Source organism: Lithobates pipiens, unplaced genomic scaffold (assembly GCF_037356315.1).
Source record: "Lithobates pipiens isolate NorthernLeopardFrog02 unplaced genomic scaffold, aLitPip1_a1.2 Scaffold_16, whole genome shotgun sequence".
Classification (NCBI taxonomy): Eukaryota; Metazoa; Chordata; class Amphibia; order Anura; family Ranidae; genus Lithobates; species Lithobates pipiens.
The window spans coordinates 550,248,342-550,263,530 of NW_027507748.1; positions in this window are offsets into that span (position 1 = coordinate 550,248,342).

Consider the following 15,189-nt stretch of genomic DNA (forward strand, 5'->3'; position numbering starts at 1 on the left):
GGATGAGTCACTTATCAAATTTACTGGCAGGCTAGGCTTTAAACAATTTATTGCTACCAAAAGGGTGGAGCTGTATAAAATTGTGTGACTGAGCCACAGCTTAAACATATGCCTTCATGGTATACGAAGGGAAGGACACCCAGCTGCAAGCGGAAAAGTCATAAACAAACTCCTGGAGAAAGGCTACCATTTGTACGTAGATAATTTTTATATAAGTTTGCCCCTGTTCCGCAACCTTCACAGGATGAACACTCCAGCATGTGTCACCATAAGGATGAACTGGAAGGGCTTTCCTCAAAGCCTCATCAGCAAGAGGTTAAGAAGAGGGGAGACAGCGAGTTTGTGGAATGAGGAAATTCTGGCTGGGGAGTGGAGGGACAGAAGGGATATTTACATGCTTTCTTCGATCCACTATAATACCTTAGTGGAGATCACCAGGAGGAATGGCCCAATCCAAAAGCCAAAATCCAAAAAATCCACGAATACAATATGTTCATGGGGGTTGTTCAACAACCATATGGCCCTACCTTGCCACAAGATGAACCAGTGGTATAAAAAAGTATCAATTTATTTGTTTCATTTGGCCATATACAACACCTATATTATCTATCGCAACCTCACTAAAAGCCCCAAACCCTTCCTTGGCTACCAGGAGGAAATCACCACTGCCCTTTTATTCCCAAACAGCCCACCAGAAAACATTTGACCCGATGTGATTAGCATACTCGGCGAACGCCACTTTCCCGATAAAATCCCTCCCAGACTAACAACTTCAGAAAAAAATGCTGTGTGTGTACCAGAGGAGGAGTTGGAAGAGACACAACTTATTATTGTGCCCAATGTCCTGGCCTCTGCATAGTTGACTATTTCTGCTGTAAGGATTAAGGTATATGTTGAAACAAAATGGTTGACCTTATGTCTTACTAAATACATATATTTTTCTATCCTTCTCTGTAAAATAAGGATTCGTCATCTATTGTCACGTACTCATCAAGAAGAGGCCGCATCAGCCCTAAAAAGCAGTCTACGCCCAGAAGATTGTCTTATCAGCTGATAACACCCGGAGAATTGTCTTTTCTTTGAAAATGTTTTTTTTTTTACATTTGCTGATGTTTGCCCTTTTCTGTCTATAAAAGATGTAATAAAGAAGCCTCAGAGCCAGAGTCAGTCAGAGACAGTCAGAATTAACGACGGACTTCTGAGCAGAAATACTGAATAATACCTCCGTGTCTCTTTGCTTGGATAAGAACTCTAACTAACAATTGGGAAACGGTAACATAACCTGACAAATAGGTGACTTGTTGAGGTCACACCTAACATTTCTGGCGCCGCGAACACGGACTCGCTGAAGAAACTACAAGAGGCGAACGAACATAAGGACGGAACAAAGAGGTCGGGCACATCAAGAACCACAGACAAATCCTGCGCAGGTAAGAAAAGCTTTATTTTCTTATAAACTCTGTGCTTCTTAGATTTGTGCCCACCTGATCTGTCTGAATTGTTCTTCAGGTAAACACCAACCTCTGTAGTAAGCGGGTCTTGAACTTAATATTTTGGCTTATGTTACCGTTGTTTCTTGTCTGTCTACTTGTCATCTGTCTGTTGTGAATGAGATAAGCCCTGTTTGTATGGTGTGAATTGAAACATATATCATCCCAATGGGTAACGGAATGCGCCCTTAACTCGTAAGAGTACTTTGGGGGTCCGACACTTAAGTTTGATATACGCTTTTTGATTCATGAGCCTAAAAACGGGTTGAAAGTATAAGTCCTGACTGCCTCAATAAAGCAGGAATAAGAAACGAATGCTGAGAGATTCCATGGTAATGGGAAGGAAATAAGGTCTCCACAAAGCCCGGAGACCTAGTCATATGTGTTTGGCCACCAAAAGGGAATGCTTGTATATGTTGTAGCCGTCAGTCTGGTCATAATATTTGTCAGTTGGCTAGCATATAAAGTAATTCGATTTCAGAAATCTCATCTAGGAGAGGTTTTTAGTATTTTGGCACCCTAGGAGGAGAAGGCAACGAGACACTTAGTAAGTGATCCAAACGCCACCTAGGCAGGACTGTCAAAATGGGCCAGACACATGGTAAACCCCAGGAGGAATCTCAGAAATGTTATGCTGTTAAAGACATAATTACAATGTTGTATGGGAAGGATAAGGCACAGGGCACGAATAGGATTCTCAAGAAATTGGGGATGGATGGAGAAAATGGATTAAGTGTAGAAGGTTGGGAAGAATATAAAGAGAGACAGACAGGGAGAGATATTGCAGAACAGATGGGTATCACAAATACAATGTTTAATTAAGGTTTCCAACAGGGCTGAAGAGGAGGGATGGGAGTATTGTCAGGAAAAGGGTGGATGGGATATGAAGGTCCGACACAAAAGTCTTCCTTCTGCTCCCGGCGATAGGGTAAATACGGGAGGTACTCCACCTCCTTATAACACCACCACACCAGGTAATGAAAGACCAAAACTTTATCCTTCCTTAAGAGGAAGAGGATGGGTATGCCGAGTATGCGGTACCCAGAACCCAGACTGGGCACAGGAATGTGTACATTGCGGCGCTCAAAGACCAGAGCCCGTAGCTCCAGTCCATAGTCGGACTAGGGTAATACAAGTAAATAATCCAAATGCGGGTCAAGCAGGACAGCCACCTACAGTGACCCGACAAGTCGTTCTGAGGACATGGACACCTTGGTCGGCTGACACTCTTATGGCATTAATACAGAATGCTCCTGATCCCGTAGCAAAACCTGCCGCATTCTGTAGATTCGTGACACAATTACTAGACACACATGAAGCAACTTGGCAAGATGGGGAAGATTTGTGTAGACATAAAATGACACTGACAATGTTTAATCAATTTATGAATGAAATTGCTCCACATAGACCGAATGGGGATCCTACCACAGATCCACCAGGAATACACCCTCGTCATATAGACTCTAGACCCCTGTTTATTGCTCAGTTACGAGAATTTTGCCAAGGGAAACAGCAGGAAAGGGGTTCGACAGCGCCCATAAAACAGGCCCCAGGTCAGACTGTTACAGAATTTTACCTCAACATGGAAAGCATGATGGCTGACGAAGGTCTAGATTTAGCCTTACCCGTCACCATTAGGGCTTTCAATCGACAGTTTATGGAAGGACTAGTACCCCAAATAGGTGACAAACTGAAGGCATGTACTCCCGAATGGAGAGCCATACGGGACAGAGGAACATTGTTGCAGAAAGCACAAGGCATAGAGGCTGATTTAGCAGAAGCTAAACCCAGAAGGACACCGGGAGTTAACACTGTTGCCCGGGTCAATGAAGGAGGGAATTCCTCCCGTAAACCTCTTACCTGTTATTACTGCAACAAGGTGGGACATATAAAAAGAGACTGTAGGAAAAGGATAAAAGACGAACAGGAAGGAAACACGGACAGAGACACGAGGGACTACAGACAGAGGCGTACCAATGATAGGGACGATCCGACCGCATGACTTGCCCCAGTCCTAGCTGAATCAGAGAACAAAATGCTCCACATGTTGATGAAGGTGGAAGGTAAACATATTCCTTGTTTGGTTGACACAGGAGCATCACGCAGCTTATTATCTGATTCAGTAGTCCCTCCACACATGACGTCCCGTGACACCATACCCATAAGTGGTTATGACGGTCTTTTGTCCGATGCCCCACTGACTAAACCTTAAAAAGTAAAAATAGGGGGAATGGCTACCGCCTGACACTTGTGTATTGTTGCAATATGTAGATGACCTATTGTTATGTTGTCCGGATAACGATACTTGTTTAAAAGCCACTCTCTCATTGTTACAATTCCTGGCTGAAAAAGGGTGCAAGGTGAATAGAACTAAGTTACAGGTATGCCAGAAAAAGGTTGTCTTTTTGGGCCACTGTATATCCCAGGGTACTCGACACCTCACTGAAGACCGAGTCCAGGCCATAAGACAAATGAATATCCCACGCAACTTTAAGCAACTTCGTATGTTTCTGGGAATGGTATCATATTGTAGACAATGGATACCACATGCCAGTTCTCTGATGCAGCCATTATATGATTGCTTGAAAATAGTACCCTATGTACTCACAGAAGCAGGTCATGAATCTTTTAGCACCTTAAAAAGGTTACTAATTTCGGCACCTGCGATCGGGATCCCTGACTATACCAAAACATTTCATTTGTACATTGCTGAAAGCACGGGACACGCAACAGGGGTGTTGACACAACAACACATCAAACAAAGGCCGGTAGCATACTTCTCGGCGGCTCTCGATCCTGTCTCTAGAGGATCACCGTCCTGTGTACGAGCAGTTGCAGCAGTGTCAATTATCATTGACAAATCCTCAGAAATTGTCTTAGACAATCCTGTAGTGGTACATACCACACATGACATACACGCCATCTTGTCACAGGTCCAACCAAAACACATATCAATGGCAAGGCAGCTGCGTCTACAATGCACCTTGCTCCTACCCCCCAATGTTACCTTTCAGCGATGCACTTCTTTTAACTTAGCACAGCTTTTACCATTACAGACAGATTTGACAGGGGGGAGTAATGATGATAATGGTGTAGATACAGCACAAGATACTCAGGATTCTGACACACTTTCATTTCATGACATAACATCTGATGAACACGATTGTTTTCAACTTATGGAACAAGAAACCACGGGGTTCCCACATGTCACAGACATACCCATTACAAATGCAGAACACACACTGTACATAGATGGTAGTAGATTTGCCGATGACAAAGGTAAATATCACACAGGTTATGCTGTGGTAACGGACACACAGGTAATTGAGGCAAAGTCACTACCAGCACACATGTCGGCACAAGAAGCGGAACTAACCGCTCTAGAGAAAGCCCTAGAACACTTGGAGGGACAAGAAGGGAACATTTACACTGATTCCGCATACGCCTACGGTGTGGCACATGATTATGGCCACATATGGAAAGCTAGAGGTTACCTTACAGCAGCAGGCACACCTGTTAAACATGGTGAAGGAATCAAAAGAGTCCTGAACAATCTTCAAAAGGTTAAAAGAGTAGCCATCATGAAGATAGCGGCACACACGAGCGCAAAAACAACTGAGGCAAAAGGAAACGCATTTGCAGATTTAACTGCAAAGAAGGCAGCTCTAGGGGAAGTAAGCCCTGAGACCTTAGCCACGGTACAGGTGAGTATGCCCGAAACCACATGGCAGCAGCTAATCGAACTACAGGAACAAGCAGGGGCTATTGAGAAGGACCGTTGGGTTAAGGAGGGAGCTGCACCAGGCCTTGACAATGTATGGAGAGAAGGAGACAAAATATGTCTACCCGCTTCTCTATACCCCGCAATGGCAGCGGCTGTTCACTTACCCACTCATGTCAGCTCCAATTCTATGTATAGGATTGTAAGCCAAGGATGGCTAGCCCCTGGATTCAGTAGTACTGCAAGGAACTACTGTGCTGCATGCCAAATCTGTCTGATTAATAACCCAGGACAGAGAGTGAAAACCCCACGTAAACATCAGGTCCGGGCCCAATATCCCTTTCAGAGACTGCAGATTGACTACATACAAATGCCTAAGAGCGGCCCCTTTGAATTTGTTCTCGTGTGCATCTGCCTATTTTTCAGGCTGGTCCGAAAGTTATCCTGTGAAATCAGCTACGGCAAAAGCCACCGCCAAGAAACTGATTACTGAGCTGATACCTAGGTTTGGTCTCCCAGAAACAATAGAATCAGATAGGGGGACACATTTCACGGGAGAAATAATGCAAAATGTGATGGCAATGTTAGGGGTTCAACAAAGTTTTCATACTCCTTACCACCCACAGAGTTCAGGATCAGTAGAAAGAGTAAATGGTACAATCAAGCTGAAAATACAAAAAGCTATGCAGGAGTTGAACAAACCATGGCCTGAGTGCCTAGCTTTAGCTTTGTTCTCTATTAGGTACACCCCAACAGGAAAAACTGGGTTATCCCCATATGAAATACTGTTTGGAAGTGCACCTAGATTAGGTTTATATTTTCCTCAAAGTATGCAATTACAATGTGATAGTTTAACTACGTATGTAATACAGTTGCAACAGCGTCTGACTAAAATCCACAAGAGTGTGTATTCTTCTCTTCCAGACCCTAATTCTGTCACAGGTACTCACGATCTACAACCAGGAGACTATGTGTATGTAAAGAAACATACCAGAAAGACACTGGAACCAAGGTTTGAAGGTCCTTTCCAGGTGCTATTGATTACAGCAACCTCAGTGAAATTGGAAGGGAAACCTACCTGGATCCACGCTTCTCACTGTAAAAAGGAGCCAGTTGGCAAATGACAACATGTATCTTTTTATTGTTTCAGTAATTCTGGCTAATAGTTTGGTTACCTCACAGAATAAAATACACAAGGATGAAGGATTTTCTAAAAAAATGTTATTACTGAAGTTTAAATATGCTTATGCCCAGAAGTCAGGATATGAGAAATGTTGGATTTGTAGCAAATTACACCCCAGCACAGCAAGTATACCACTGATGGCAGTTCCTATAAACTATACTGACCTTGCTAACAGTAGCATTAACATAATTAGAACAAATACCAGCGAGACAGTAATGTTTAAGTCAAATGGTCTCGCCTTTTTCCCTGATTGGTGTTTCAACTTAGGGAACACAACGGGAGGAAATGGAGAATGCCAAGACAGCAAGTTTAATTTGTCCATTGTCGTATTAAATGGAAGCTTCTACCCCAGTAATTCCAGCACACACCAGACATTATCTGACTTCCTCACTAACATTGTGGATAATAATGTTAGGTGGTTAGTATCCAACTTATCCCTCTATGGATACACCTCTCGTTATAGAAATGATATCAGTTCAAGATCAGTAGCTCTAGGAAACAATATATACATCTGTTGTGAGGATAAATGTTATACTTGGATACCTAGAAGAGCTCAGGGATGGTGCTACCTCGCAAGTTTAGTACCAGTAATGGGAGTAGTAGGTGATGAACGAGGTGATCACCTATTAGAAGCTAGCATGCATCCTAGATATCCCCTCAGGTATCGTAGTAAAAGAGAAATATTCCTGAAGAAGGACATGGCATGGGCTTGGTTCCCGTCCTGGACAGGATGGGGTATAGACTTAATGAAACGACTAAATAACTATACAGGAATTATTAATAATGTTTTGGAGAAAAACTCTGATGATATTACTAAGTTAAATCTGGAGACCAGAGCCATCAGACAACAATTAGAATTACATGAATTGGCAATTGAAAGTATGAGTGCAGCATTGACAGGACTCTGTGAAACTACTGAGGACTATGAGTGCTGTACTTGGATACATAACACCAGCATTGAGGTACCTGATTATTATGACATCATTGCACAACACCGTACGGAAGTAAAGAATTTACAAGAGAAGGCCCGAAATATTGGTCGCGACTGGGATCCGTTTGGTGGAACTTTTAGTTTCTCAGGGTTATTCTCTTGGGTTAAGAAGGCAGCAATGACAATTATAGTGGTGCTCTTATTCGTATTTTTCTTTTATGTATGCTTTAAACTGCTCATGTGCTTTTGCAAGAAAGCCAAGGTAAATGATGCGGAAAAGATGGAACTTTTGTGAAGATAGGTAGATTTAGTTTCTTGACATCACCCATCTGTCAGAAAAGCCACTCTTCCTGAATTTTAGATGTTGGTACTGTCCAGGGGGATGGGTGTATACCCCTCTGACAACTCGCGGTCAGGGAGAGTACTCTGGATATAGGCCGACTAGAACTTGTTCAGGTGGACCCAGGGCAAGAGGGAGGGGTGATGTCAAAGGGGGAAATGTAAGGATTAAGGTATATGTTGAAACAAAATGGTTGACCTTATGTCTTACTAAATACATATATTTTTCTATCCTTCTCTGTAAAATAAGGATTCGTCATCTATTGTCACGTACTCATCAAGAAGAGGCCGCATCAGCCCTAAAAAGCAGTCTACGCCCAGAAGATTGTCTTATCAGCTGATAACACCCGGAGAATTGTCTTTTCTTTGAAAATGTTTTTTTTTTTACATTTGCTGATGTTTGCCCTTTTCTGTCTATAAAAGATGTAATAAAGAAGCCTCAGAGCCAGAGTCAGTCAGAGACAGTCAGAGTCAACGACGGACTTCTGAGCAGAAATACTGAATAATACCTCCGTGTCTCTTTGCTTGGATAAGAACTCTAACTAACAATTGGGAAACGGTAACATAACCTGACAAATAGGTGACTTGTTGAGGTCACACCTAACATTGCCATACTTCAGTAAATTATTAGTATATAGTAAACATAACCCTCACTTCCTGCCATTTACCTTAATACCCCTTATTCCTCTGCTTGCTCTGTAACTGACCCTGGCTTGTTATATGACCACTCTTCTGCTTACTGATTCTGTACATACCTCTGCCTGATCTGAAACTGATCCTGGCTTGTTATTCAACCATGCTTCTGCCTACTGATACTGTAAATACCTCTGCCTGATCTGGAACTGACCCTGGACTGTTTAACCATGCTTTTTGCCTGCCTCTAATGCCGAGTACACACGTAGCAGACTATCCGGCGAACTTAGTCTGGCGGACTTTCCGCTGGACTGTCCGCCAGACTTTCCGAACGAGCTACTTGCCCACACACGGCTCTTTTTCAGGGGACTAATAAACTAATAAACTTTTGAAATGAATGGACTCACCCACACACACGGAGGAAATTCCGCTCATTTTGAGCGCGTCTCTAGGTAGCCGGGGCCAGCGATGCCTCACCACCTGGTATGGACTTAAAGGGGAACCCCTACACCGAAAAATCGGCGTGGGGGTCCCCCCCAGGTCCATATCAGACCCTTATCTGAGCACGCTACCCGGCCGGCCAGGAAAGGGGGTGGGGACGAGCGAGCGCCCCCCCTCCTGAGCCGTACCAGGCTGCGTACCCTCAACATGGGGGGGGCGCACGGCCCCCCCACCCCAAAGCACCTTGTCCCCATGTTGATGAGGACAAGGGCCTCTTCCCGACAATCCTGGCCGTTGGTTGTCGGGGTCTGCGGGCGGGGGGCTTATCGGAATCCGGGAGCCCCCTTTAATAAGGGGGCCCCCGGATACCGACCCCCCACCCTATGTGAATGAGTATGGGGTACAATGTACCCCTACCCATTTACCTGTGAAAAAAATGTAAAAAAAAAACACAACACACAAGGGTTAAAATAGTTTATTGCACAGCTCTGGGGGTCTTCTGTCTTCGGGGGTCTTCTCGCGGGACTCCTCCGTTATCTTCTGCTATCTCTTCTAATAGCGGAGGAGCCCGGCTCTCTTCTTTGCTGCCACCCTCTTCTTCCGACTTCGGGGGTCTTGTCCCCCTCTTCGGTTCTTCTTGCCGGGCCACCGCGCCTTCTTCTAGCTCTTTTACAAGCGGTGGCCCAGTCTTCTGTCACCGCTGTCTTCTGGCCTTCTGTTCTTCTCTTCTGTTCTTCTCTTCTGGAGATGTTGCCTCGTCGCTCTCTCCGGACACAATGGCAGGGACGCGGCACGTGGCGACTTATATAGGGACATCGCCGGATGATGTCCCCGCCCATTATGATGTCACAGTCCCAGCATCCTCTAGGACTGTGACATCATAATGGGCGGGGACATCATCCGGTGGTGTCCCTATATAAGTCGCCACATGCCGCTTCTCTGTCCAGAGAGAGCGACGAGGCAGCATCTCCAGGAGAGAAGAAGAGAAGAACAGAAGGCCAGAAGACAGCGGCGACAGAAGACCGGGCCACCGCTTGTAAAAGAGCTAGAAGAAGGCGCGGTGGCCGGGCAAGAAGAACCGAAGAGGGGGACAAGACCCCCGAAGAGGGGGACAAGACCCCCGAAGTCGGAAGAAGAGGGCAGCGGCGAAGAAGAAAGCCGGGCTCCTCTGCTAGTAAAAGAGCTAGCAGAAGATAGCGGAGGAGTCCGGCGAGAAGACTTCCGAAGACGGAAGACCCCCGGAGCTGTGCAATAAGCTATTTTAACCCTTGTGTGTTGTGTTTTTTTTTTACATTTTTTTTCACAGGTGAATGGGTAGGGGTACATTGTACCCCATACTCATTCACATAGGGTGGGGGGCCGGTATCCGGGGGCCCCCTTATTAAAGGGGGCTCCCAGATTCCGATAAGCCCCCCGCCCGCAGACCCCGACAACCAACGGCCAGGGTTGTTGGGAAGAGGCCCTTGTCCTCATCAACATGGGGACAAGGTGCTTTGGGGTGGGGGGGCCGTGCGGCCCCCTTCCCCAAGGCACCCCCCCATGTTGAGGGCACGTGGCCTGGTAGGCTCTTCCCCACCCCCTTTCCTGGCTGGCCGGGTAGCGTGCTCGGATAAGGGTCTGATAGGGACCTGGGGGGGGACCCCCATGCCGATTTTTCGGTGTAGGGGTTCCCCTTTAAGTCCATACCAGGTGAAGGAGGCATCGCTGGCCCCGGCTACCTGGAGACCTGCTCAAAATGAGCAGACTTTTCTCCGGGCGGGAAAGGTCCATTCATTTCAAAAGTGCGGCGGACTGGGACACACACGGCCGGATTGTCCGCCGAAATGCAAGTCCGGCGGACAGATTGAAGTGCAAAAATACTTTCTTAGTCCGCCGGACTTTTGGGTAAAAAAAAGTCCGCCGGACTTTTGGGTAAAAAAAAGTCCGCTGGAGCCCACACACGGCAGGACTTTTCCACCGGATTGTTTGATCGTGTGTACGAGGCAGTAGACTGATCTTGTACCCTGATACTGGACTAGTGGGATTCATAACACAGGGGTCTCACATATGTGAGGGGCTCCAGAATTGTTTTTCTGAATAAAGAAAACATTTTTTTTTGTTTTCTCATTCCTCAATTAGGATCTGGAGACTTCAAAGAGATTTAGGTGGGAGAAGCCTCTACCCCTGTCCCCATTCTGTCCTGAACGAGGCCCTACTTCTGCCTGCTGCCTGTAGGACCTATGCCATCATGCCTCTGTCTGTCGCATGAACTGACCACACCACATGGACCATGTTCCTGTCTACTACCAGGACCAATATTTTGGCACTGCTGAAAATCTCTGCCTGCACTGACCCTGGGCTGTATATGGACAGTATCCCTGCCTGCTGCCTGTACTGACTATGGACAGTATTCTGCCTGTTACCTGGACAATTGCATTCACTTTTGCTGACCAAGTCCCTGCCTGCTACCTGGACCAGTGCTATCCTCCTGTGGACAACTATGCTACTAAAACCACAGTTAATCTTTTGTTTACCCTTTGCTCAGCAGAATGTATTTTGGGGTGTAATTCTTGGTATGTGCATGCTATGTGTCCCTAGAACACCTGACGGTGTTCCTTGCATATTGGGCCTCTGTATGTGGCCAGGCTGTGTAAAAGTCTCACACATGTGGTATCGCCATACTCAGGAGGAGTAGCAAAATGAATTTTGTCGTATCATTTTTGCTATGTACATGCTATGTGTTGGAAATATATTATAAATGGACAACCTTGTGTAAAAAAAAAAAAATAAAATAAAAAAAAAAGCTTTCCAATATGAGGTTATTTTGTGGGCATTTCCATTGTCCTTCTGCTCCAGGGCCTTCAAAAGTGTAATAGGTGGTTGCGAAATAAGATGTTTAATTTATGCTCCTAGAATGCCTGAAGGTGCTATTTCAATGTTGGGCCTCTCTATGTGGCTGGGCTGTGAAAAAGTCCCACACATGTGGTATCGCCATACTAAGTAAGAGTAGCAGAATGTATTTTGGGGTGTCATTTGTGGTATACACTTGCCATGTGAATATATGTAATAACCTATTACAATGGCAATTTAGTGGAAAGAATAAATGTTTTCATTTTGCAAAGAATTTTGGGAAAAATTACATCAAAAACCTCACCATGCATCTTACTATAAACCTTGGAATGTCTACTTTCAAAAGAGGGGTAATTTGGGGAGTATTTGTACTTTCCTGGCTTGTTCGGGTCACAAATACATTAGATGTGATCTTTTTTTATGATTTGCACCACAGCTTGTAGACTCTCTAACTTTCACACAGACCAAATAATATCCACTAATTTGGGTTATGTTTACCAAAGATATGTAGCAGTATAAATTGTGGCCAAAATTTATGAAGAAAAATTAATAATTTACCAAAGTGTATCACAGAAACTAAGAAAAAAAATTTTTTCAATTTTTTTTTATTTTTTGTCATTTATAACAGTAAAAAACCCAGAGGTGATCAAATACCACCAAAACAAAAGCTCTATTTGTCTGAAAAAAGGACAAAAAATAATAATTTGGTTACAGTATTACATGATTAATTGTCATTCAAAGTGTGAGAGCACTGAAAGCTGAAAATTGGTCTGAGCAGGAGGGACGGGAGGGGGGGGGGGGGTTGGGCTTGGGGCGGGGGGTTATAGGCAAGTGGGTAAATAAATTAGATTTAGTGCAAGAGTCTGTTTGATTTCCTATAATTTGAATAATTGTTCAAGTACATCTTTCTATTACCTACTTTGCCAGAATATCGAGTTGTTTTGAATTGGCCAATCAGATTGCATAGTGAATGACCATCTTAAGTGCCAAATTTGGAATGTAGATGTGCCATGACCAAACGATATCTCTTGGGCATTATACAAGGCACATAAGAACACACCTTTTTTTCAAGACATGTTATGCCGCGTACACACGACCGTACTTTTCGAGGGACTAGGTCCGACAGACTTTCCAGAGAGTTCTAACGGAGTTCTGACAGAGTTCTGACGGACTTTCCGAATGAACGGATTTGGCCACACACAATCACACCAAAGTCCGGCGGATTCGAACGTGATGACGTACGACCAGACTAGAATAAGGAAGTTCATAGCCAGTAGCCAATAGCTGCCCTCGCATCGGTTTTTGTCCATCGGACTAGCATACACACGAGCAGATTTCTCGGTAGGAACTGGGTCCGGCGGAGTTCTGGCGGAAAAATTTGAAACATGTTCCATTTCTAAAGTCTGTCAGACTTTTGCAAATCAAAAGTCCGCTGCAGCCTACACACAATCGAATGGTCTGCCGGAATCGTTCCGTCGGACCTTTGATATTGAAAAGTCCAGTCGTGTGTACGCGGCATTAGAGTAATCAGAAATCTTCAAACTATGGCTCTCCGTCTGTTGCGGAACTACACATCCCAAGAGGCATTGTAAAACTCTGAAATTCACAGACATGACTAGGCGTGATGGGAATTGTAGTTCCTGAACAACTGGAGGGCCATAGTTTGAAGACCCCTGTATGCCTTCAGAACTGGGCGTGTGGCATCTACCCAACTTCTCTCTGCTAGTGGACACAGGAACCTACATCTATAGATATAGCTGTATCCAAACACACTGAAGCAGGAAGAAATATACATTGGCAAGGTAGTAAATCTGTACACAGGAAGTAGGTGTGTGTTTTGAATGAATGCACGAAACTAATGCGCTCCACCTGGCTAATATTAAATGTGTAAAAAATACCTACAAAATATATATATGTGAACCTAAAAAATATCCAAATACGTGTACATATGTAGGAAGCCGCCAGCAAAAAATAGTGATCTCAACACCAAAAGAAATATAAAAATGCAAGAAATGCGGCGCTACCTAAAATAAAATACAATACTCAAACACATGTAGTGCAACAGTGAATTCACCTCACTAAAAGTGATAAATGTGCAATATTCAACCGTGAATATTATAGTATCCTGATAAAATAAAGTGTATAAATCTTCAAAACATCATGCATGAAATATTAACAAAATATTAAATGTGAAAATTGCTGAATAAATGCTAAATAAAAAGTGCTTCTCTAATGAAGTCCATGCAATTAAATAGTGAGCATGTATCTCAGTTCATGCAAAATTAATAAAGTGTGTGTTTTGATGCCAAATCATTTAGACATACACACATGACCCACGCAAACACCACCCCATGTAAAAATAAATAAAAAAATTATCTTAATTTTCAAAGAAGGATCATCTCTTCCTCAGAGAACAGTGAGCGGGGCATGGTGGTGGGAAGAAATTAGCAGCAGTACAAGCTACTTCCTGGAGGGGCATGATGTAATTCCTGTGTGCTGTCCACCGCTTCCGGGAACCAGATATGTGCCACGGGGACATGCATCTAGGTGCAGGCCCATAACTTTAATGGCGAATAATAGCAAAGCAGATGCAGATTTCCAGGACTGGACTAACAAATGTTTTTGTGAAAGACAACTGGTGTTGTCTATTAAACAAGGTCTAAATGGGCCATTGGCATGCATCACTGTTGAACTTGGGAATGTGTCTTTGCAAAGTTAAACTAAATGAAATCCTCTTTTTCTGCTTGGGTATAGAGTGCAGAGGGATATGAAGTCTTGTCAGTTTTTGGGAATGTCTGCACCCCTGATAGGGTGAAGACACCTCCCAAATTTTGCCAGTGTCACCTTCAAAAGTATTCACTTCCTGTCACATAGCCAAACAGGAAGTGAGGATAAAACCCATCCAATGTCTTTCCTTGGGGACACATGGGTCAATCTAAATAGTGTCCCCATTAGTTAAATTGCACTCTAGCACTTTGCTGTGTACACTCCAAATTATTAGGTATCTTGGGGTTTATTTAGTAAAGGCAAATCCACCTTACACTACAAGTGCACTTGGAAGAACAGTCGCTGGAGATCTGAGGGGGACATGCAAAGAAAATAAAAAACAGCATGTTTGCTTCTACATGATTGGATGATAAAATCAGCAGTGCTTCCCCTCGGGTTTACAGCGACTACACTTGTATTGCAGAGTGGATTTCCCTTTAATAATCTACAAAATGCCTAATAATTTGGGGTGTACACAGCAAAGTGCAATTTGCCTAATGGGGACCCTAGTTAGATTGGTCTGTGTGTCCCCAAGGAAAGACATTGGTAGGGTTTTACCCTCACTTCTTGTTTAACTATGTGACAGGAAGTAAAGCCAATTTTCGGAAAAGGGACACAAAGCCTAAGCTAAAAAGACAATCAGGGGTTCTAACACTTACCCGGCCTCCATCAAATGCCCACAATTAGAATAGGATTGTCATGAGCTAGATTTTAGCTCAGTGCTCTAAATCAGTGGTTCTCAACCCTGTCCTCAGGTACCCCCAACAGGCCATGTTTGCAGGTTTTCCTTCATTTTGAATAGGTGTTTCAAATCAGAGTCAATGGTTTGGTATTTTGGACAGCTAGTTTAGCTAAG